This window comes from Musca vetustissima, unplaced genomic scaffold (assembly GCF_032173495.1).
Source record: "Musca vetustissima isolate MV318-11 ecotype Yass unplaced genomic scaffold, APGP_CSIRO_Mvet_v1 utg64163, whole genome shotgun sequence".
In the NCBI taxonomy this organism is placed as follows: domain Eukaryota; kingdom Metazoa; phylum Arthropoda; class Insecta; order Diptera; family Muscidae; genus Musca; species Musca vetustissima.
Window position 1 is genome coordinate 21,500 of NW_026889373.1, and position 25,082 is coordinate 46,581.

The 25,082-nt window shown below is 34.7% G+C and overlaps 1 long non-coding RNA gene across 1 annotated transcript; it reads left to right on the forward strand.

Moving 5' to 3' along the window:
- The first annotated feature begins 3,824 nt into the window (after positions 1–3,824).
- LOC133337085 (uncharacterized) lies at positions 3,825–23,730 on the forward strand. Its single transcript, XR_009754570.1, has 2 exons — positions 3,825–3,862; positions 23,598–23,730. It is a non-coding gene; the product is annotated as an uncharacterized LOC133337085 (long non-coding RNA).
- The last annotated feature ends 1,352 nt before the right edge of the window (positions 23,731–25,082 follow it).

Here is a 25,082-nt window from a genome sequence, read left to right on the forward strand (position 1 = left end):
TTGGTTTCAGTCGTTCACACAGCGCACTGGATAGCACTTTATATGTGATGAGAAGGAGGCCTATTCCTCTATAGTTGGCAGATATCGTCTTTTCTCCTTTTTTGTGCACGGGGCAGAGGATGCTGAGGTTCCAATCATTGGACATACATTCTTCTAGCCAAATTGTACTAATCAGCTGGTGCATGCTCCTGACCAGCATCTGATCACCAGTCTTGAATAATTCGGCTTGTAAACCATCGGAACCTGCTGCTTTTTTGTTCTTGAGCCGATTAATTGTTTTCATGACCTCATCGGCTCAAGAACAGTAAAGCAGCAAGAGCCGACGGGTTACAAGCCGAAGATACCCCAGAACCATCATCTCTGATTGGTTCTGGGGTATCTTCTTCACCGCCACTATTTGATACCAGAATTTTGTCAAAATGCTCCTTCCAGATCTTCAACACGCTGTCTGTATATCTGTCACCAGGTTTCCTTCTTCATCTCTACAGGAGAATGTGCCTGCACCAAAACCTTCGTTATGGTGTTTCCCTCGTTGGTAAAATTTTTCGGACTTCATTCTGACTCCTGTACGTCTCGATATGCTCCCGCTCACGTTTTTCTTGTTCTTTCTTCTTTTTTCTAAAAAAAAAACGTTTCTCCTCTCTTCCATTTCTCCCGATAATTCTCCATCTCACTGCGTGTTGCTGCCGTCTACAGGGTTGCCCATACGCTGCGTTTTCCACATCATTACGACACTCCTGATCGTACCACGGATTTCTTGATGATTGATTACTATTCTGACCTCATCTTGGCTAGGTGGTATACACTCTATACCGTCATCTATTATTGGTTCTGGAGTATCCTCTTCACCGCTACTATTTGATACCAGAAGTTTTTCAAAATGCTCCCTCCAGATCCTTAGCACGCTGTCTGTATCTGTCACCAGGTTGCCTTCTTCATCTCCACAGGAGGATGTGCCTACACCAAAACCTTCGGTTTGGTGTTTTATCCGTTGGTAGAATTTTCGGACTTCATTCATTCTCCTGTACATCTCGATTTCCGCACGCTCGCGTTTTTCCCGTTTTTCTTTTTTTTCTGAAAACACGTTTCTCCTCTCTCCTTTTTTTCCGATAATTCTCCATCGCATTGCGTGTTGCTACTGTTTGCAGGGTTGCCCTATATGCTGCGTTTTTCAGATCAGTAGCATTTCGACACTCCTGATCGTACCACGGATTTCTTGATGATTGATTGCTATTCTGACCTCATCTGGGCTAGGTGGTATACACTCTATACCATCATCTCTTATTGGTTCTGGGTTAGCCCCTTCACCGCTACTATTTGATACCAGAAGTTTTTCAAAATGCTCCTTCCAGATCCTTAGCACGCTGTCTGTATCTGTCACCAGGTTGCCTTCTTCATCTCCACAGGAGGATGTGCCTACACCAAAACCTTCGGTTTGGTGTTTTATCCGTTGGTAGAATTTTCGGACTTCATTCTGACACCAGTTCCGCACGCTCACGTTTTTCTTGTTCTTTCTTCTTTTTTCTGAAAAAAAAAACGTTTCTCCTCTCTTCCATTTCTCCCGATAATTCTCCATCGCACTGCGTGTTGCTACTGTCTGCAGGGTTGTCCTATACGCTGCGCTTTTCACATCAGTAGCATTACGACACTTCTGATAGTACCATGGATTTCTTGATGGTGGTCTCAGGTACCCAAGTGTTGCTTTTGCTGCAGTTTCTGGGGGGTGGACAATTCATTGCCATTGTGCTTCTATACTATTATCGGGGCAATGGGTGATTTCGTCAAGCAGTTGGGTAAGTTGATCGGAGTTGACCTCGGCTACCTGTTGTGTTTGCAGCTTTTCGAAGTCGAGTTTCCATGTTGTGTTAGATCGCACCTTTGTTGTTACAGTAAGACGGGTGTGAAACTTGGCTGCTACAAGGTAGTGGTCCGAATCGATATTTGCTCCCCGGATCGATGGGACGTCTAAAACACTGGATGAATGCCTTCCGTATATCACAACATGATCGATTTGATTTCTCTTTGTTCGATCGGAAGAAATCCAAGTGACACTGTGTATATCGATATGCTTGAATCTGGTGCTGCTAACTATCATGTTTTTTGCTGCCGCAAAGTCAATCATGCCGTTGTCTGATGTTTGTTCATGGAGGCTGAATTTTCCGACGGTGTGGCCAAAGATATTTTCCCTTCCGATATTTGCATTAAAATCTCCTAGCAGAATTTTAATGTCATGGCTAGGGCAACGATCATATGATCATCTGATTTACTTACGGCAGTCCCATTCCATCGCATTTCCTGTAAGGCAATAATATCGGCTTTGTACTTCTTGAGTACAACGTGCGCACATTCCAAGTGCAGATTCGCAGCTCGTGGTCCTTTATACGTTTGCGAGGGTCGTCAACATTAAGGGGGGGTTGGTTTTCTTTTTCTTAGCTTTTTCACAGTAGGTTCGGTTTTCCGAGAGTGGGCAACTAACCCGACGCCTCAACCCATATTTTGTAGTTCTTATGGGTGAATTCGCGGCACATATTAGCTCACTATATCATCGGGTGATGAAAATAGCTCCCCAGGTGGCACCGCGTGGAGGTCAGTGTCCACAATTGAGATGGAAGAGGGACCAAGATAAGCCTGGTCTTCACCATGTTAAAGCAAATCAGAGCCGTTGCTTGGTATATATCATCCCCTACGCCACTCCCACGCCATAGACAGAACCTTGAAAAAATATTTTTAAAAAATCCATCCTATTCTGTTGCAAATATTTAAAAAAAAATTCCTTTTAGGAAACTTTTAAGTTCCCTAATTTTATTATAGACTCCTTCAACAAAACATCTCTGTTTATGATATTTACAACTGCAGTTTTTATTGGTGTAGTTATTGTTGTTGCGGTGGCATTATTCCGAACTTACCGAACAAACCCATTGCATTGCATTGTGGATCAGAAAACAATATAAAGTAATGTTTGGCTCGAGAGAGGCGCGTGCGCTAATTTTTTTGCCGTTTTGCCTCCATTGATTATATATAGTATATGTAGTGCTCTTCTTCTTCATCATGTTTTTCTGCATCTGTATACATACATAAGATTGCAGTAAATATGTGTTTTCCCATGATCGGGGAGGGGAAATGATGGGGGGATAATTTTGAGGAAATAAATTTTCGGCGCTTTTTTGCCAACCGGCATTATAAATGCAATCAATATACACTAAAGGTGCTTACTCTCTCCCTCTCTCTCACCTACCCTCTCTCGCTCTTGCTCCCACTCCCTTTCCATTGTTTGGTTTGTTTGCAGTTAGGTGATGGGGGGTTTTGTTGATGATGGAGCCAGCCAGCCAACCATTGTCGTGTGAGTCGGAATGTGTGTGTGTTGTGTGCAAGTTCTCTTTTGCACGAAGAGAGAGAGTGTGTTTGGGCAAACAGAGAATTGGCAAAGGCCTTTGAATGCATTGCATTGCCTGATGCAGTGTCAGCAGCAGTAGTTACTTTGCTCTTGCCATTGCCACTGTTGTTGTTTGTGTTGTTGGCTTGCGACTGTTGTTATTGGTGTTTGTGTTGTTGTTGCAATGCATCCACATAACTCAAGCATGCAGTTTTTTGGGGGAATTTTTTGTTTTTGTTGCCTTTCTTGTTATTCTCTGAGCACCAAAGTTTTGTGAGTGAATGAGTGCTGTGTGTTGGGTGCGCTTTCCTTGTCCATTTCGACAAGTGTGTTTGCAGATAATGGCGTATGCTTGAGCATGTCCGTACATGTGTGTGTGCATGTTATTTGTTTGCCTTCGCCAACTTTGCGCGGGCAATCTCTATCTGCCGCCTGCATCTTTTTTGCTTTAATTTTCATTTAGTACGTCGCTCACATTTCAACTGTTCGGTAGGGCATTGGCGTTTGTTGTTACGTCGTTATAACGTTACGTTTTTTGTGCATTTGTGCTCTGCTTTCTTTTTTTATATTGTGTGCTGTTGTGTATTTTTTTTATTATATCAGTTGCGAATTAATTCAGTGTGTTTTTTATTTTGGTGCCCAACAATTCTTGAGTTGTTACTGTATGAGGCAGTGCCGATTTTTTTGTTTTGTAAAATGTGTTTACAGTTCTTCTTCGGAGTGGATTTTTTTTCTGGCAAAATGTTGTTGTGAGAAAAATGATTTTTTTCTGAATACCAACAAAAAAGGAACTACTTTTTTGGAAGTGTCTTTTTCTTTTTGATATATTTTTTTATTTTGGGTTCCAATCCGGCAGAGTGCGTGTGCGTAGTTCGTAAAGTGATTAAGATGAGTTTCGATTAAGTCGTTTTTTGGGGGGTTTCCTGGACTTGGAGTAAAAAAAGAAAATAAGAAAAATTATGTTGTGCTAAAGCAGAATTTTGGATTCTCATTTTTCAATGGAGATTTTTTTTTTTATTTTTTGGAGAAGATTTTTTTGTGTGAGGAGCCGCAGCTCAGGTGCTGACGAAGGCACCTTGGCTTAAGTGAGAAGAGTTTTTTGTGCAGCAACAGAAACAATCTTTGTGGTGATGCTGAAGAAAGCGAACTTTACCCAGGAGCTGAAGGAAATAATATTCATGGATGGGGTTTTTTGGGAGCTGAAATCTTTGCTGAGGAGCCGAAGAAGGCCTTGGCAGAAAAACTGAGAAGAGATATTTTTTTCTGTGGAGCAGCAGAAAAAAAATCATTGTGGTGATGTTGAAGAAAGTGACCATGCATGGATTTGTTTGGGAACTCAAGTCTTTGCTGAGGAGCCTGACGAAGGGAGCCTTGGCAGAAGAACTGAGAAGTGAATTATTGGAGGATCAGAAATAAGTTCTTAGTGGTGATGCTGAAGAAAGCGTATTTTACACATGAGCTGAAGAAAATAAATCTTCACAGATGGGTTTTAATAATGGGAGCTGTAGACTTTGCTAAGGAGACTTAAGAAAGCCACCGAGCTGTGAGCAGAAAGAAGTCATCGTTGAGGAGCCTATAGAAGGCACCTTTGACAGATGTACTGAGAAGCGATGTCAAGTTTTTTAAGACATCAGTAACTTCTCAGATGAGCTGAGGAGCCGAAGAAGACATTCTTGACTGGGTTGGGTTCTTAAGGTGGGAGCTGAAGACCTGAGTCTTTAGAATATCGGAGAAGCACATCATGAAAGGCGAGCTATAGAAGACCTCGAACTTTGGGGACCTGGATAAAAAGGGCAGTCTTAAGGGGGGAGCTGAAGGCCTTAGTCTTTAGAGTATCAGAGAAGCGCGTCATGAAATGCAATCTATAGAAGGAAGTGTAGATGTCTTTATGGACTTAATAAGAAAGTCTCCTGCTTCGATCTGAGGTGTGTGTTCCGAGAGAAGCTTATGAAGCCAGTCTCAATCTATATGGATAACTGAAAAGGGATATTTCAAGGACTCAAAAAAAATCCTTCTGATCGATACATTTCGTCGTGTGGTGTTTCTTTATAGACTCAATAAGTTAGTCTGCGGATTCTATTTGTGAAAGTGTGCAATCGGAGACAACCCGAAGAAGGCAGTCCCGATAGAGCTATAGAAGAACCATGGCCTTAATTGAAGTCTTTACGTAGAAGTGTTGCAACAGGAGCCCTTGTATGCAGGCTGAAGAAAATATATTTTTCAGACTTACTCGCAAAAAAGACCTACTGAGGCATATAAAAGCGGCCCACTGATGGTTCACTCAGAAAGGGTAGGTCACGAATTTGATAGAAAGATCAAGTGGAAGACAACATTTTGGAACATTCTGATAAGGATATGAGGAAGTCATTGGAAGTTCAACGAAGATATGAAGAGATTCAATTTGTATTTGGCGATTTTTCAAAGCGCATATATTTGCAAGGGAGGAGACTAGCTTAAATTTTTTAACAAGGAGCTTATGTAGGTTCCAATATGTACAGTAGAACCACATAAGAGGTCCAGCAACAATGGGAGAATCACACAAGATATGAGGTCACTGGAGATCCGATAGACATAGGAAGATATATTCGACTAAGAAATTCCGTTTATAACCGAAGTGTGCCTTAAAGATACCGACTGGTTTCCTATAGGAGGAACTCATATACGTTCCGATATATGTATTAGGATCTTAGATGAGATCCAGAACCATACAGATCGTCTAACAAGTATATGAGGAGTTTGTTGGATTTGGATGATATTCAATTTGTATTCGAGGAGGTTCTCAGTGGCCATACATATGTATAAGCAGACGTTGGGAAGTCTAACAAAGGTCCACAGAGCTTAAAATACCCCGATATTTTAAGAAGAAAGACCTTACAAAAAGGTCCCGAAAGAATCAGAGGCTCGACTCTTATAAAGGAACTTCTTTGAAGGATATGCAGGAGTTCGTCAAAGTTCTGACAGTACAGAAAGCATTTGTAAGAGGTCAAATGAATGAAAAGAAGTCTCTGAGAGGTCTGTGAAGCCGATACGATATTTTAATATTTTAAAATGAGTTTTTCATAGAAGGGCCATCCAGCAGTTAAAAAGTTTAGAAGGGGTTCGTCGGGAATAAGGGAGTCCATAACAGGCCCACCAAGGATATGCAGAAGTTCCTCAAAGTTCTGACATTTGCAAGATGAATTTGTAAGAGGTCATCATAAAGTATGTAGATGTCAGATTAGTATAGATCTCATTAGGGGTCGGCAATAAATATCACAAGTCTCTCAAAGTTCTACGGAGATTTCGATACTTTTCAAAGGAGCTTCTCATAAGAAGTACGTGTACGTAAGGAGCATATAAGGGGCCCAACTAAGAGTTGAAAAGTTCAGAAGAGGATATGCAGGAGATCCTCAATGTTCCGACAAGTACAGAGGGACCTTAAAGAGATTATAGTAACTTAGTAATGACCTCATTACAAATATATTTTATTCCACAAGCTTGAATTAGGGATTAAAAAAAATTCTCAACTAAAAACAAATTTTTCAAATGATTTTTTCTTAAAAAAAATTTTCATCAAGCACACGTTTTTAAAAAATATGTTCCATAAATTTCAATTTTTAGAAAATATATTTCTCTATAAGGGGTTGACAATTTAAAACAATTTTTTGTTATTTAATTTTTTTAATTAATGTATAAATTTTTTCTTTAAAAAAATTTCATACATTTGTTGTTGTTTTTCTTATAGAAAACATCATCACTGATTAATTTTCTTATAAGAAATCTCATCATTAATTCCATTTCTTGAAGAAAAGTCGATCACTGAGACTTTTCCTTACCTAAAACCCCCTTAAGTGATGAGTTTCCTCATGCAAATACTTTATCTCCCATCAAAAACAAAGATATCTCATATGTAAGCTCTTCAGTGCATCTCAACAACAGTACGCGCTCTTTTTCTACCGTCATCTCTCCCCCTCACGTGTACGTGTGTGTGTGCACCACACAGTTCAACAGCAAACCACATTACTCCACCCTCAATCTTAATGTTTCGCTGGCTACTACTCTACTCATCATCATCAACGACAGTATCATCATCGACAACAAGAAGAACAACAAAAGCAACAACAACCACAACAGCAACGACTATAACAGTGACGATGTTGTCGTCGTCGTCGTGGTTTTACTGTCGTGCTGTTGTTATTCTCTGTTTTCAAAGTTGCTGTCGTTCTTTTTCTTTTTATTAACTCCACTAAGTGAGTGTGCGTGTGTGTGTGCACGATGATGATGACTTCAACGGCAACGACGATGATGTTGTATTTGATGACGATGGTGATGATGGGGTTATGTGTTGGAGAGCATTATGTCTTGTTGTTGGTGTTGTGATCCCCACACTTATTATATACAGCAACACTTGCACACACACATGGTTGCTGGGGATAGGTGGCTGGTGGATGGTGGCTACACTTGCCTGCCTTGCTTGCTTGCATATTGCTTGGTCATGCATTGCACACACATATGTGTATGGCCGAGTGTCGTCGTTTTGCCTTCCTATATATATGTGTGTGGCTGTGTGTGTGTGTCGTGTCTCTGCTGCCGTTGAGGATGATGATGTCTACGTTTGTTTTTTCTGTTTATGTCGTGCGAGTGCTCTCGCTCTCTGTGCGCCTTTTCCTTCCTACAATACCCGGCATATACACTTACACACATATACATGTACACACGCAGACGAGTCTGGGCATGTTGTATGAGACTCAGAGCCGGCCGTTTTCTGTGGTTCTTGAACATTTACAAAAGATTTTTGCTTATATTCATCTTTTTGGCCGTTTTCGGTGCGTTTCGCGTAGCGCTTGGTCTACGTTTTTAAATAAAAAATTTTCTGTTTTTATTCAAGAAAGCAAAAATTCTTTATAATATTTTTTTTGTAACAACAAAGAAAAAAATGCAATTCTTTGGGGAATATTTTTCTTGGATTTTTTCTTCATGGGTCCTTACAATTTACTTTGTATGTGTGTGTGTGCAAGTTCTGTTTTAAGACGTTTTATTGTGGTCAGTCATCACGATTTAGTCTTCCTTTTCTTCTGTTTAACTTAAGAAAAAAAAAGAAAAGATAAAGAAGACAAACAACTCTGTGTGTATTTTTGGTGTGTGTAGATAATACAGAAGTAATGATTTAGTTGTCGTGTCGTGTGGATGGCTGGCTGCAGTGTGTGTGAGTGCTAAATAATGTGGTGTGTGCGAGAGATGATGATGAATTAGATCAATTCATTCGCCAAAAATTCTAAACAATTGTCGTGATGATGACGACAACAAACGATGATTTCGTTGTTGTTGTTCTTTTTTTTAATATTGTCAATGATGATAATAGAAAGTATCTAAACACGAGAGAGCCGTTTTGAAAGAGTGTGGGAGCTTAGAGATTTGTTGTTTATGATTTGTTTGTATACCGTGTGTGTGAATATTTTTTTGTATTTGCCGGCGCCGTTAAAATTTGTTTTTGTTAAAATATCTCTGCGAACTGTAGTGAACTTTTCTTGTTGTTGGATTGTTTTGCCGGCTGTGCAAAATAAACGTGACATTGTTTTGATAATAAAATAATAAATACAAAACATAAAATAAAATAAAAATAATATAAATAACCACAACAAAAAAATTATAAATAAAATAATATCAACATAGAAATGGTGATAAGAAATAAATAATAAAAAAAATACAAACTCGTGCACATAAACAAAATGGATTATAAAAAAAAAAAACAAAAATAAATACTTAAACATAAACAAAACATGTGTTCGAAAAAAATTAAATAAACAAATGAAACTTTTGTTTATAGAAATAATAAACAAAAATGATATGTGAAAAAAATTGTCAATAATTATGAGCAAATGTGGATTACTGAAAACTATAAAAGGACAATAAATGATTTTCTTATATTGAAGTGCATAAAAATAGGGGTTGTTTAAACAATTTTTATGATAATAAAATAAGCAGATACTAAAAATGACTTAATATGCACAAAAGCAATATAATATTACAAATATACAATATTACAAATCTTTTAAAAAATAAAAAAAAAATATTTTAATTAAATAAATTGAATTGAAAGAAAAAATTAAAAAAGAAAAAAACATTAATAAAACGTCGATTAATATTGATACATTAAATTAAGCCGAACTATATCAAATAAAAAATACTAAATAAAAATTAAACTAAATTCATAATTAACTTTCTTAAGAAATAAAAACACCTGTGGTTAATCAAATAAAAGGAATCTGCATAATAAAAATGTTAATGTCAATTAAAATGATAATATTTAAAAAATTAATAAAACATTTTTAAAGTATTGTTTTTTTATGAAATAAATACAATACAATAAAGGGCTTTCTTTTTATAGAATATGTGATATTAAAACAGACCCTTAAAAAATAAATAAAATATGATTTATTAATAAATATATAAAAATACCAAAAAAAAAATATTTTCTTTCTTTAAATAAAAGGATATTAAAAAAATATATAAAAGACCCTTAAAAAAAATAAAATATGATTTATTAATAAATATATAAAAATACAAAAAAAAATATTTTCTTTCTTTAAATAAAAGGATATTAAAAAATATATAAAAATAATTTTTTTTGAAAGATAAAAAATGCAGGATATAAAATAATAAATGTAAAAAAAATAAGAATGAAAAATGTATATCGTGAATAAAAAATTGAAATATAAAAAAGAAAAATATAAAATGGTCAACTAACTTTTAAAAATAAAATTCTAATAAAAAATAAATGACAGTGCCATTAAATATTGAAAAAAAAAGAAATAAAAAAATAAAATAATTTCTTTCTATTACAAAAAAAAAAAAAAAAAAAAAACAAAAAAAACAATATTCCTGAAAGATAAAAAATACTGAATATTAAATAATAAAAAATTAAAAATATTAAATATTGAAAAAAAATAAAATTAATAAACAAATTTTAGTATAATAAATAAAATGTTGTTAAATATTGAATAATAAGAGACAACAAAGGATTTTTCTTTCTACAACAATGTAATAAGACTAGTATTAATACTAATATAATTTACAATATAATTTACATATTTCTACAAATATAATTTAAAAAAAAAATACCGAAAATTAAAATAAACATTAACAATAAATCGAAGTAGAAATGTATTTACAAAATAGAAAATTTGTGATGAAAGACCGTTTAAAAAATTAATAAAAATAAAATAAATATTGAATGCAAATAAGCGTTTATAATACACACAATTTCAAAAAAAATGTGATATTAATGAAATATAAAATAATTAAAAACTAAAAATATATTGGCCACTTAAGAAGAAAAATTGAATTAAGAGACATGAAAAATACTCAATGAAGGAAGAGGATTTTCGTTCTATAAAAAATAGAAAAAAAAAAATTTTTTTATTAAAATATAATACTAATAATAGTAAGTAAAAAATCAAAATTACAATTATAAGAAAAGTTTTAAAATATAAAAAAAAAAATCCTCAAATTTTGCAAAAATTCAAAAAGACAATAAAAATAACAAAAAAATACAAAAAATGTGTTAATAAAAAATAAAATATGTGCAAAACACGAAATGAAAAAAGTATGAAACAATATTATAATAAAAATAAAAACAATAATGGATTTTCTTTCAATGTGACAGTTTTATTTTGAAAACCAAATGTATTAAAAACATTTATAAAATAATATATAATATAATTACAAATTTTTTATAAATATTATTTTTATATTTGTAAAACATATATCATTTTTTTATTATGTAAAAAAAATATTTTTGGAATATAAATTTATGACCATATTGAAAAAAAAAACAATATATATATTTTTTTAATTTTATTGAAAACAAAATTTTTTTTTTTTTTTTTTTTTTTGAAAAGACAAATATTTTTTGTAATTTAAAAATCTTTTTTTATGAAAAAATATAAAATCTTATAAAAACAAAACAATATCACTTATAAGAAAAAAAAAATATGAAAACAATTTATGCATAGTGTTATTTACTTTTTAATTGAATTTAAAAAAAAAATATTAAAAAATATAAAAAAATATTTTTTAAGAGTGAGAAAAAATAAAAACGGAATATAAAAAATGCTAAAAAAATTAATAAAAAATATTTATTTAACAAAAATGCAAAATTCGGCATCATATATAAATAACCGATATAAATATAAAAAGTAAAAAAAAAAAACAAAAAATAAAAATAAAACTCTGACAAAATATTAAAAATAGACTTCGAGTGAATTAAAAAGAAATACATATTTCTGGTTATACATAAAATAAGTGGGACATATACTTCAAAAAATTATTTTGTATCTAGAAATAAAACAATAAAAAATCTTTAATACAAATAAACTTTATAAACAATAGTTATTTTTTTTTAAGTATAGCACACACACGCATTCATATATTCTCAAAATTTCTAATAATTTTTTAGATAAATATTAAAAAAAAAGTGTATATGAGCTCTATAATGAAAACAAATTTCAAATGGCAAAAAGCGGTGCAACAAAAAACTTTTTTTGTGATTTTTATAAATTTTTTTTAATAATTAAGAAACAAAATTATAATTCTCATATTAGATTAAATTTGTCGCCGACATGGCGACATCGGACTGTATGTCAGTCTGATAGAATTTTACAGTATGTATTTCGTAATTTCTCAAAGGGTAAAATCTTTTTTTTGAACATTTTCTATATAGTCCGAGTTAAAGGTTAGCATCCATACAACTGTTCCGTCCAATTTTCTATATTTTCTAAATCTAAATTTGGACCGATTTTCTTGAAACTTGGCAGACATCACTCTAGGCTTAATTCAGTACGTTATGCCAAATTTCGTGCAAATCGAAAGATATATAGGGACTTTGGTGCACCATTTACATGAAATCGGACGAAACTATATATGGGAGCTATATCTAAATCTGAACCGATTTTCACGAAACTTGGCAGGCATCATTCTAGGCTCAATTCAGTACGTTATGCCAAATTTCATGCAAATCGAAAGATATATAGGGACTTTGGGGCACCATTTACATGAAATCGGGCGAAACTATATATGGGAGCTATATCTAAATCTGGACCGATTTTCTTGAAACTTGGCAGACATCACTCTAGGCTTAATTCAGTACGTTATGCCAAATTTTGTGCAAATCGAAGGATATATAGGGACTTTGGGGCACCATTTACATGAAATCGGACGAAACTATATATGGGAGCTATATCTAAATCTGGACCGATTTTCACGAAACTTGGCAGGCATCATTCTAGGCTCAATTCAGTACGTTATGCCAAATTTCATGCAACTCGAAAGATATATAGGGACTTTTGGGCACCATTTACATGAAATCGGACGAAACTATATATGGGAGCTATATCTAAATCTGGACCGATTTTCACGAAATTTGGCAGGCATCATTCTAGACCTAAATGATTAGGCTGTACCAAATTTCGTGCAAATAGAAGGATATATAGGGACCGTTTACATTAAATCGGTTAAATATATATATGGGAGCTATATCTAAATCTGAACCGATTTTTCCCAATTTCAATAGGGTTCGTCCTTGGGCCGAATAAGTGACCTATGCCAAATTTCATTCAAATCGGATCATAAATGCGACCTGTACTTTGTTCACAAAAATACATGGACGGACGGACGGACGGACATGCATAAATCGACTTAAAAAGTGATTCTATGCATATTCTCAAAAGGAACCATGTGTCTATCTCGTTTCCTTTTGCCTGTTACAAACATATGCACAAAGACATAATACCCTGTACCACAGTGTGGTGAAGGGTATAAATACTAAGGCTGGAGAAAAATATTTGGAAAGAAGTTTTTATTCACGACCAATACGGAATGAAAATAATATCCACATTGAAGGGATAATGCGGTTAAATCCCACTGTCTTTATATTGAACATTTTCTGTAAAGATATACGAGTATGCAAGCCTCCAATAACCTGGAACGACAAACAACAGACACTTAGATTGAAAAAAAATAACTAAAACCTTCAACATATCGAAAATGGGCGCTATTGGAGGGATATGTCAACACGTGGATCTATATTGAAAACTTTCTGCAAAGATGTTCTACGTTCTGTAAGAATCCGGATGCCAGAACGCAGCCACTTTGGTGGCAATTTAAGATTATAACCTTCAAAATACCGGAATACATTTTTCATCTATGGCAAATGAGAGTATATTTGCAGGGATAATACTTTCAAGGGGTCGGTCTTGTGTATATGGAAAAATGTCTGCTAGTTATAGTTATTTACCCTCCGAGAACCCGGAATGACAAATTACAGCAACTTCCGGCGAAAAATGCGATGTTTTTTCATCCTCCAAGAACCAGATGGCAAATTAAAATCTCTTTTTAAAGTGCCTGGTCCTTCGTGCCTGGTCCTTCAGTTCGATACCAAAGGATCATCAATGAAGGTCCCCTATTTTCCCCCTATGGATATAACAGCCTTCTATGTCATTCAAAGACTTCTTGAATCTGTACCTTATAGACAGGCTTTGTCGGGTGTCTATAAAAAAGTTAAACTTCTGTTATACCCCATAGTTCGCATACCGAAGTATACATTAAGCCCCAGTCCACATGTCTGAACACTCTGACTCCACAGTTAATATGTGTAGACTCCCTAGTTTATTATCCCACATTTATAAATATCTGGGCCCAGGAGATAAAAGGTACATATTTCCTGCCTCAGTGCTTAAGCTAGTACATACATGAGTCCCATAACCTTCTGTTCGACGTGAAAGGGCTTCAAATGTCCATCAATTAAGACTGAAATTTCCCCATGACAGCCCCTAAAATTAAAATTCCTAAACTAGCAAAGAAGTTAGAAAGACATTCAAAGACGACATGATGGTTTAAGAGGTATTTGTAAGCAAGGAGCTTGCCAAAATGACATGAACTATATAGAAGTCTGTTGAGGCTATTTGAGACCAGGGAACCTGTGGATTTAAGTTTTTGAAAGTGTGCTACAGGGCCAGCATTTTTTTCGTAGATGAAGTAAATGGTCCTGGAATCTGTGCAAGCAACATCGATGCTTAGGGAATCTGCTGAAGCTTCAAAAAGTTTACAACATGAGCTGAGCGATCCAGAAGTCTGTACATGAGATTTTAAGGGTCAGAGAAGCTGCATAGCTTAATATAAAGGCCCGGAAACCCACCTTCATTGGCCGAAGAACTTTGTAGACAAGCAGTATGAACAGAGAATCTGGGCAAAGTATAAAAATCTCTAAAAAATACCTATAGGGCCATAGAGGCTTTCGTAGACGAGGTATAGGGTCTTAGAATCTGGAGGTATCTGCAGCTGCTTCACGAAGTTTACCCAGATATGTTGAGTGATCTGTACAGGCGATCTTAATGATCCGAGAGGTGCAGCACAGATGAGCAGAGGAACCCCGAAGTCCTTTTTAGGCTAGGTGAAGTGCTGAGCGGAATAAGTATATATTTTTATACATAATCCACGTGTGTGTGTGTGAATCCTTGAGACAATATACACGGTTAATATCTTTGAAGAATTTACTACGCAGCTAAAATCACGTTCATTGACTAAAGGTCTTCATAGACGAACAAACAAATCGGAGATTCTGTACAAAGCGTATGCAGGGCTAAGATTTCGTGACTGTGCAGAGACGCTGCAGGGGAAGGATATCTGCTATAGCTCAACGAAGTTTATCAAGATGAGCTGAGTGATTCAGAAATCTCTAAGGGCAATTTTAGGGATCAGAGATGCTGAGCCGCAAAGAATATATATCTGTTCAAATGAGCTGCAAGGCCAGAGAGTCTGTTCGTAGATGAGATAAATGGACCTGGGGAATATGTGCAAACAACCTGAAGCATCAAGGTATCTGTTACAGTTCCACAAAGGTGGTCTGAAGGATCAGATATGCTGCCTGGCTGTTAGAAGGATCGACATTTCTCGATTATTTAAAGTACCAGACAGTTCTTTCTGAGGTGGGGAATAAAAAAATGTTTTTGTAAAAATCGATATGTGTGTGAATCCTTGAAAAAATATATCCACGGTCAATATCCTTGCAGGATTTACTATGCAACCAAAAACCACGTTCATTGACCAAACATCCATCTCACTCTCTCTTGTCCTCACTCCCCTCTCCCTCATATGAGAGTTAGACAACAAAATCTAAACAAATCTAATTTCAAACTCACGTGTGTGCTTTCGCTTTGTTGTTTGTCATTGTTGTTGTTTTTGCTGCTGCTGTTTTGCATGTTGAAAGTGTGTACTCTACACACACACAAACAGTCGCCGAACCATGTGGTTCTATCGCGGCTGCATTCAATTTTGTACCTCAAACGATATGGTTGGCATGTCTGTTCCGCTATGTATGTGTGTGAGTGTGTGTGTCTGTGATGCGTTCAAACAGGCTGGCTGAAGGACCTACTTGAATGTTTGTCTTTGTGTCTGTCTGCCTGCCCGTGCCGGTTGTTTTGAATTTGTGTATCTATGCAAAAATTGGTTGTTATGAGTCTGTCTGGTTGTCTGTATGTGTTCCAATGTGTGTCTATTTGTGTGTGCTCGTGTGTTTATATTTTATTTGTTTGTTCCTTTTGTTGTTTTGACTGTCTACAAATTTTTCTATATAACTCATATGCGTGTAGTACTACTTCTCCCTCTCACCCTCCCCCCAAACCAACAACAGTTCCTGCGGCATCGTGACTTCCTTTGATGCCGGGAACCCTTTCGTCTCTCATCGTAAATTGTTTCGTTGTTTTTGTAGTTGGCCAAAGTTTTGTTGTGTTCAGTTTGGTTCTGTTCTATGCTGTGTTGTGTATTGCCTCTCTCTCTCTACTTCTCCCTCTCTCCGAATTATTTATTCCTGTGTGTCTGGCTGGCGGCGTTTTGAACTTGAAAAACAAATTTTTATTGCCGGGGCTTTTGTTGTTCCCTTCGTTTCGTTGGAGTTGTTCCTTTTTATTTCGTCGTTGGTTACTATTTCTCCACATTTGTTTCTGTTGTTGTTGTTTTGGATTTTTGTTGAATCGTTGTTTTTCTAAATTCAACTGGCACGAGTCGTTCGTACGTTCGTCTACTCGTTCATTTTGTTTGACAGGCTGTCGGGTTGGTTTGGTTACTTCAGCCACTTTGTTGATATTTTTTCTTGTTGTTGTTGTTTTTTTCGGATTTCCATTGTTGTTGCTGACTGACTGCAAGTTTTGTTTAGAATTTTGTTGATTTGATATTAAGCCGGGGAAAATAAAAAATAAAAAGCCATTACGCGCCAAATGTCAGGAGCATGAAGGGAGTGAGAGGAGAAGAGAGTAGAATTTCGTGTGTGTTTTTGTTTAGTTTAGAAAACCCGGGTATTTAGTGAGCGCAAAATATTTTTGCTTTTTGGTTAGTTGTGTTGTTGTTCGTGGGTGCATATTTTTGAACCCATAAACAAACTGACATAGTTTTTCGTTTGTCAAATAAAATGAACAAAACTGAGAAGGGGGCACATCGCACGTGGATTTTCGGAAAACTAACACGGATAGTAAATCCTTTACTATTATGGTTTAGTTTTGAGTAAGGTTTTGTGGGGGGAAGGAAAAAAGGATGTCGGGTTTCTTTAAGGAATTTTGATGGAAATTAAATTATTTTAAAGGGAGATTTATAGAAAATAAGAATAAAAACCAGTAAGGAAAGTAGTAAAGTCGGACGGGGCCGACTATATGATACCCTTCACCACTATGGGTATATTAAACAGGACTATTAACATGAAATTTGATGAAATAATATATGTGATAATGTGAATCTACCTGGATATATCCATAAAATATGTAAATCGACTTCAAACAAATATAAATAGGTCATACGTTGGGCTATGTCTGTACTTCTAGAAAACGCAACTACGTAGTTCTATGGTCAATTGTGTACGTTGTGCAAAATTTGATGTCAATCTAACTAACATGAGGAGTTTGATGCCCATTTTATTTGAAATCGGGCGAAAATATATATGGAAGCTCTATCCAAATATTAAGCGATTTCAAGCAAACTTGTCACAGATTAGGTTATACTAATTTCAGAACGTTTTGTTCCTATTGGTTCCTTGGTGCGTCAATTACTTAAAATATGTGAGCTATATATGTGGGAGCTATTTAGAAATCTGGACCGATTTTCTCGAAACTTGGCAGACATCACTCTAGGCTTAATTCAGTACGTTATGCCAAATTTCGTGCAAATCGAAGGATATATAGGGACTTTGGTGCACCATTTACAGGAAATCGGACGGAACTATATATGGAAGCTATATTTTGACCTATTTTCACGAAACTTGGTAGACATCATTCTAGACTCAATGCAGTACGTTATGCCAAATTTCGGGCAAATCGCAAGATATATGTGGTGCCCCATTTATATGAAAGCTATATCTAAATCTGGGCCGATTTTCACGAAACAAGGCAGACATCATTCTAGGATGAATTCAGTACGTTATGCCAAATTTCGTGCAAATCGAAAGATATATATGGACTATGGGGCACCATTTACATGAAATCGGACGAAACTATATATGGTACCTATATCTAAATCTGGATCGATTTTCTCGATACTTGGCAGACATCACTCTAGTCTTAATTCAGTACGTTATGCCAAATTTAGTGCAAATCAAAAGATACATAGGGACTTTGGGGCACCATTACATGAAATCGGACGAAACTATATATGGGAGCTATATCTAAATCTGGACCGAGTTTCTCGAAACTTGGCAGACATCATTCTAGGCTCAATTCAGTACATTATGCCAAATTTCGTGCAAATCGAAAGATATATATGGACTATGGGGCACCATTTACATGAAATCGGACGAAACTGTATATAGGAGCTATATCTAAATCTGAACCGATTTTCTCGAAACTTAGGAGACATCAATCTAGGCTTAGTTCTGTACTTTGTGCCAAATTTCGTGCCAATCAAAAGATTTATAGGGACTTTGGGGCACCATTTACATGAAATCGGACGAAACTATATATGGGAGCTATATCTAAATCTGGACCGATTTTCACGAAACTTGGCAGACATCATTCTAGACCTAAATGATTAGCCTGTACCAAATTTCGTGCAAATCGAAAGATATATAGGGACCGTTTACATTAAATCGGTTAAATATATATATGGGAGCTATATCTAAATCTGGACCGATTTTTCCCAATTTCAATAGGGTTCGTCCTTGGGCCGAATAAGTGATCTATGCCAAATTTCATCCAATTCGAATCATAAATGCGACCTGTACTTTGTTTACAATTTAACACCAACAGACGGACAGACGGACGGACGGACATGCATAAATCGACTTAAAAAGTGATTCTATGCATATTCTCAAAAGGAACCATGTGTCTATCTCGTTTCCTTTTGCCTGTTACAAACATATGCACAAAGACATAATACCCTGTACCACAGTGTGGTGAAGGGTATAATTATTTTTGAAGTGCAATATAATGAATTCTAAAAAAAATTACGAAAAAAAAAATTTAAAAAAAAAAAATATTTTTTGAATGAATAGATCAACAAATATAAATAAAAATATTTTTTTTTTGAATAATTAAATATTTAAAAAAAAATATCGTATCTTATAAAAAAATATTAGAACAAAATTTTATAAAAATATTTTTGGATTTTTATAAACATTGGAAAAACTAGTATCTCATTTTGTTGAAATACAGATTCACCGAAAAATATATTTAGTATTGTTGGCGGGTTATTTGGGATACCATTTGTATTTTATTTTTGCAAAATAGTTAGGCTGATTCCCAGCTTGTTGTTTTTATATAAAACAACTATTTATTAGTGGGGAATGTATGGCATTGTCCGCCGAGGGGTATGGCAGGGAAGACTATAGTTTCGGATCTCGCCACTGATCCTCATCAGTTCCCTTAGTTTTTTGTTGGGCTATTCTCCCCAGAAGCTATTTATTGCTTCTTTACAAAAAAAAAAAAAACGTTTCATACCCAAATGTCTATTGTGACAATTCGAAGTTCTTTTATATATGGACATTTATATCTAAACACCAAATTGCAAACCTTCCGGTTTGAAAACTGGGCCAGGGAACGTCGGTCGGTTCTAAATTCACTAAAATGTAATATCTTAATTTGGGAGCTAAACACCTACAATGGGGGCGGAACCTTTATATGGCAGCTGTGTAAAATCATTGATCTATTTAGAAAAACAAAAAAACAAAATTGGGCTATGATGTTTTGCAGTCCCCAAGGACTAGTAATGCCAAACAACAGCCATTTCGATTTGGAAAATGCGGCCTAGAAAAAATGATGTGGGAACCTTCATATGGAGGTTATATCCAAAAGTGGTTCTATATCGAAAGTTTCCTGCAAGGATGTTTTCAACCTGAACAAAAACTCCAATAATACCATATTGCAAAATATCGAATAGAGACGGGACCAATAACTAGAAGCTATATATAGACATACATGGCCTTGCGATTATAACCAGTAAAGAAAGTAGTAAAGTCGAACTGGGCCGACTATATGACACCCTTCACCACTTTGGGTATATTGTACATATGTACTCTTACAATTACATGGAATTGTTCCCTCGAAGGAACATACTCATGTCATTCTGCAACCTATGATAAATTTAATTTCATTCGGGCAGATTTATAGTTGTCTGCGTAACATGGAACAAATTTATGGAATACGATTTATAGGAAATTTGATACACGCCATTCGGTACGCCGAATTTCAAAAAATTTAATTGCAATCAGACACCTTTTCGAAATACATATGAAAGCTATGAACGCTTCTGTGCCAATTTCAACAAAACGCAATAACGTCATTCAAGTCTCAATTTGATACGTTGTTCAAAATTTCGTGTTAATCGGATAAACATTAGGAATTTGGTGCACCATTTATCTAAAATCGGACGATTATATATGTATATGTGAGAGCTATATCGAAATCTGAACCGATTTTTCCGAAACTTACCACACATCATTCTAAACTCAATCCAGTACGCTATTCCAAATCCCGTGCAAATCGAAGGATGTATATATATGTGATCTATATCTAAATCTGACCCGATTTTCTCGAAACTTAACACGCATCATTCTAGGCTTGATTCAGTACGACATGCCAAATTTCGTGCAAATCGAAAGATACATAGGGGTTTTGGTGCACCATTTACCTAAAATCGGACGAAAATATATATGGGAGCTATATCTAAATCTGAAGCGATTTTCACAAAAGTTGACAAACATCATTCTGGACCTAATTCATTACGTTGTGCCAAATTTCGTGCAAATCGAAAGATATATAGGGGCTTTGGTGCACCATTTACCTAAAATCGGACGAAAATATATATGGGAGCTATATCTAAATCTGAAGCGATTTTCTCGAAATTCAACACACATCGTTCTAGACTTAATTCAGTACGTTATGCCAAATTTCGTGCATATCAAAGGATATATAGGGATTTAGTGCACTATTTACCTAAAATCGGACGATAATATATATGGAAGCTATATCTAAATCTGAACCGATTTTCTCGAAACTTAGCACACATCATTCTGGGCCCAAGCCATTACGTTGTGCCAAATTTCGTGCAAATCGTAAGATATATAGGGACTTTGGAACACCATTTACATTAAATCGGATGAAAATATATATGGGAGCTATATCTAAATCTGAACCGATTTTCACAAAATTTGGCACACATCATTCTAGGCCTAATTCAGTACGCTGTGCCACATTTCGTGCAAATCGAAAGATATATAGGGACTTTGATTTTCACCAATTTTAATAGGGTTCATCCTTGGGCCAAATAAGTGACTTGTGCCAAATTTCATCCAAATCGGATCATAAATGCGACCTGTACTTTGTTTACAATTTAACATCTACAGACGGACGGACGGACAGACGGACATGCATAAATCGACTCAGAAAGTGATTCTATGCATATTCTCAAAAGAAACCATGTGTCTATCTCGTTTCCTTTTGCCTGTTACAAACACATGCACAAAGATAAAATATCCTGTACCACAGTGTGGTGAAGGGTATAAAAATATTTTTTAAAGGCCCGAAATAGGTGTTAATTATTAAAAAAAAAAAATTTCTGGGTCTTTAAAATGTCTGGGTTTTTTAAAAGTGTATGTCAAGGAGTGCAGAAGAGCTTAGATATTTTTTATAAATATTTTTAGAAAGTTTGCAGGAGTTGTTAATTTTTTAACCTCCACCATAGTATGGAGGGTATACTAATCATTGTCATTCCGTTTGTAACTCATCGAAATATTCATTTCCGACCCTATAAAGTATATATATTATTGGTCAGGGTAAAATTTTAAGACGATCTAGCCATGTCCGTCCGTCTGTTGTAATCACGTTCTCTTCTGAAGGAATTGAGATAGGGTGCTGAAATTTGGCATAGGTTTGACTTTTGTCTGCAGGCAGGTCAAGTTCGAAGATGGGATATATCGAACCACGTTTAGGCATAGCTCCCATATAATAGTACCCCTCAATTTTCGATATTTTGGGGTTCTTGAGCGCGTTTTTCAACCGAATACGCTGAAATTTGGTACATTGAGTTCTTTTTGGGTACTAAGTGTCTCCACAAAAAATAATGAAGAGAGGTCCACTTTTTCTGGTAGCCCCTATATAACGGTACCTCCTAATTTTCAGTATTTTGGGGGTTTTAATCATATTTTCCACCGAATTGGCTGTAATTTAGTATTTTGAGTTGTTAATAGGTACCACATCTCTCCACAAAAAATTATAAATATAGGTTCATTTTTTCGGATAGCCTCCATATAAGGGTACCCCTAATTTTCGGTATATTGAGGTTCGTGAAATTTGACATAGCGTACTGAATTGAGTCTAGAATGATGTGTGTTAAGTTTCATGAAAATCGGTTCAGATTTCGATATAGCTCCCACATATGTATTCCTCCGATTTTACATAAGTGGTGCTCCAAACTCCTAATGTTTGTCCGATTAAAACGATTTTGCACAACGTATCAAATTGAGACTTAAATGACGTTATTGTTTGTATGACGTATATGTATTTTGAACGGGTGTCTGATTGAAATTAAATTTTTAACACCGAAGAGCGTGTATAAATTTTGATATAAATCGTTTTCCATAAATTGTTCCCCATGGGGATTTTGAAGAAATCCGTGGGAGGGCTCAAGGTACCCACGCACCATCTGGGGTACCCACAACAACAACATCGAGCATCTGTATCGCTATCGAGACTCTTTAATGTTTTTGTTTTTTGATATACCATTGTGCATGGTCGAGTGAGGACGATGAGCTAAGCCGAGGCAAATCGATGAAAAATTATGACATACCAACAACAGCTGAGTATGACACAAAGCAATAATACACTCTCGCCGAACCATGTTAAATTTATCATAGGTTGCAGAAGGACATGAGTATGTTCCTTCGAGGACATATTGACATTCAATTGTAAGGATACATATGTAGAATATACCCAATGTGGTGAAGGTTTCCTGCTTTCCTTACTGGGTTTTTTTAATGTTTTTAGAGGGCCAACAATAAGGGTGGATTTTTTAAAAGTATTTTTAGGGGGTTATTTTTTCAATAGGTGGGATTTTTTTAAAAATACTTTTTCTATGTCCTCAACAGGCGGATTCTCTAAAAATATTTTTTCTATGTCCTCAACTGGTCCACCTTAAAAACGTGGATTTCTTTTTGTTAAATATTGTTTCGACAGTCACAGCAAGTGTGACTTTTTAATAATATTCTTTAAGCCGTAACAAAAGTCGGCTTTAAAGATATATTTTATAGGGCTCCTGTTGGCGTATATTTTTTTTTAAATTCGTTTCAATGGCCAAAAAATGCGTCGATATTTAAAAAAAATATTTTTAAATGGGTAACAAGAGGCTTGGGTTTGGATGAAAATATTTTTAAGGTCTCATCAATAACAAAATTAAATAAAAATATTTGTAGCAGTGTTTTAAAGTATTTTCATTCGATTATTCGAAAAAAAATCTTAAAAATAAATAATAATAATAATAATTCTGAAAATATTTTGGGGAAATTACTGTCAAAAAATTAAATTTAAAATAAGGGCCCTATCTAAGTTACGCTCCGAAGAATTGCTAAGCTTTCTTTATTTTTTTTTTAATTTATTTTTTTCTTTTTAATTTTTTTTATTATATTTTTATGTTTCTGTTTGAAATAATAAAAAATAAATAACCAAAAATTTAATAAAATGTTTTCTATTTTTTCTTCTCTTCTTCCCCTTTCCAGGTGCTTTTTGACTGTTTGGAACATTTTTTAAAAACTTACGTTAAAACGTTGTTGATATACTTATTAATATTTGTTTTATTTTATTAAATAAATAATAATAACAAACAAAAAAAAACTAAAAACTAAACCACAACAACCACCCAAAATACCGAAATTCCCAGTCGAAACAAACAAACAAACAACAAAAAACCCTTCGGAAGAACTCTCCTGCAACAAAAAACCAGCAACAGGACAAAAGTGCAATTTTGTTTTTAAGTTCCGAAAAAACCAAAAAAAAAAAAAATAATAACTTTTTAGTTTCTAAAACATAACGACAAAAATAATAGCAACAACAACTTTAATTTTTTAGTTCAAAAATTACAACAACAAAAATAACCACCAAAAAAGAAGTTTTTAGTTTGATTTCTCAAAATTTAACAAACAAAATTTACAACAACAAACAACAAAATTTGGAAACCAGCAACAACAACAAAACTCAACTCAAAAATCAACTACAGCAACTACAACAAAAATAAATAAAAATATAACTACAATAACAAAAAAGCAACAAAAAATAAGGAACCCCCAGCAGCAATAACAAAACCAACAACAACAACAGCAACAACAATAACACAACAATAAACCGTAACAATAAAACAACAAATAAGCAACAAAAGTAACACAACAGTAACAACAACAAATAACGAAATAAAACAAAAAACCAACCAAACAAGCAACAACAACAAAACTCCCCTTCTCCTCCTCAATAACAAAAGCAACAACAATAAATAATTAAATATAATAAAAAAATAATTTAAAAAAATAAACCGACCAAAAAACCTCCCCCTTCTCAACAAAAACACCCCCCAACTGAAGCAACAACAACAACAACAACAAAATAATAACAAAAAAACAAATACAACAACAACAAAAATAATAGTAACGCAACTTAAAGAAAATCTAATATTTCGGACTCCCCAGAACCAAAAAAAATCGATTTCAAAATTTTATGCAGTAAAATAGTTAACAAAAACAACAACCTTAAATAGAAAACAAAAAACCGAATCGAAATAGCCAAATCCAAAAAAACAAAGGAAACTCACCGCCAACAAAAAACAAAAGGAACTCACCCTCCCTCTAACCTCCGTCAGAAAAAATAAAAATCCAAAGAAATAAAACCATCAAAATTCAAAACTGTAACAGAAAAAAAAAACAAAAACGCAGAAAAAATAGACAAAATTTGTTAAATTTTACGAGAGAAAGCAATAGTGTCGAAATTTTTTTTGAAAAACATTTTTTGTACGACTCGTCCCTATACTCCTCATATACCCCCCCGTCAGGATAATCACCAGGAACTCACAACGAATTTTCAATTCTCAAAAAAAAGGAAACTAAATCCTGAATTCCGGTCTCATGGTGAAATATTCGGTGAAAAATAATATTTTGAAAAAAAAAAATCAATAATTTTTTCTAATTTTTACGATTTCGTTTCAACGTCAAAACAAC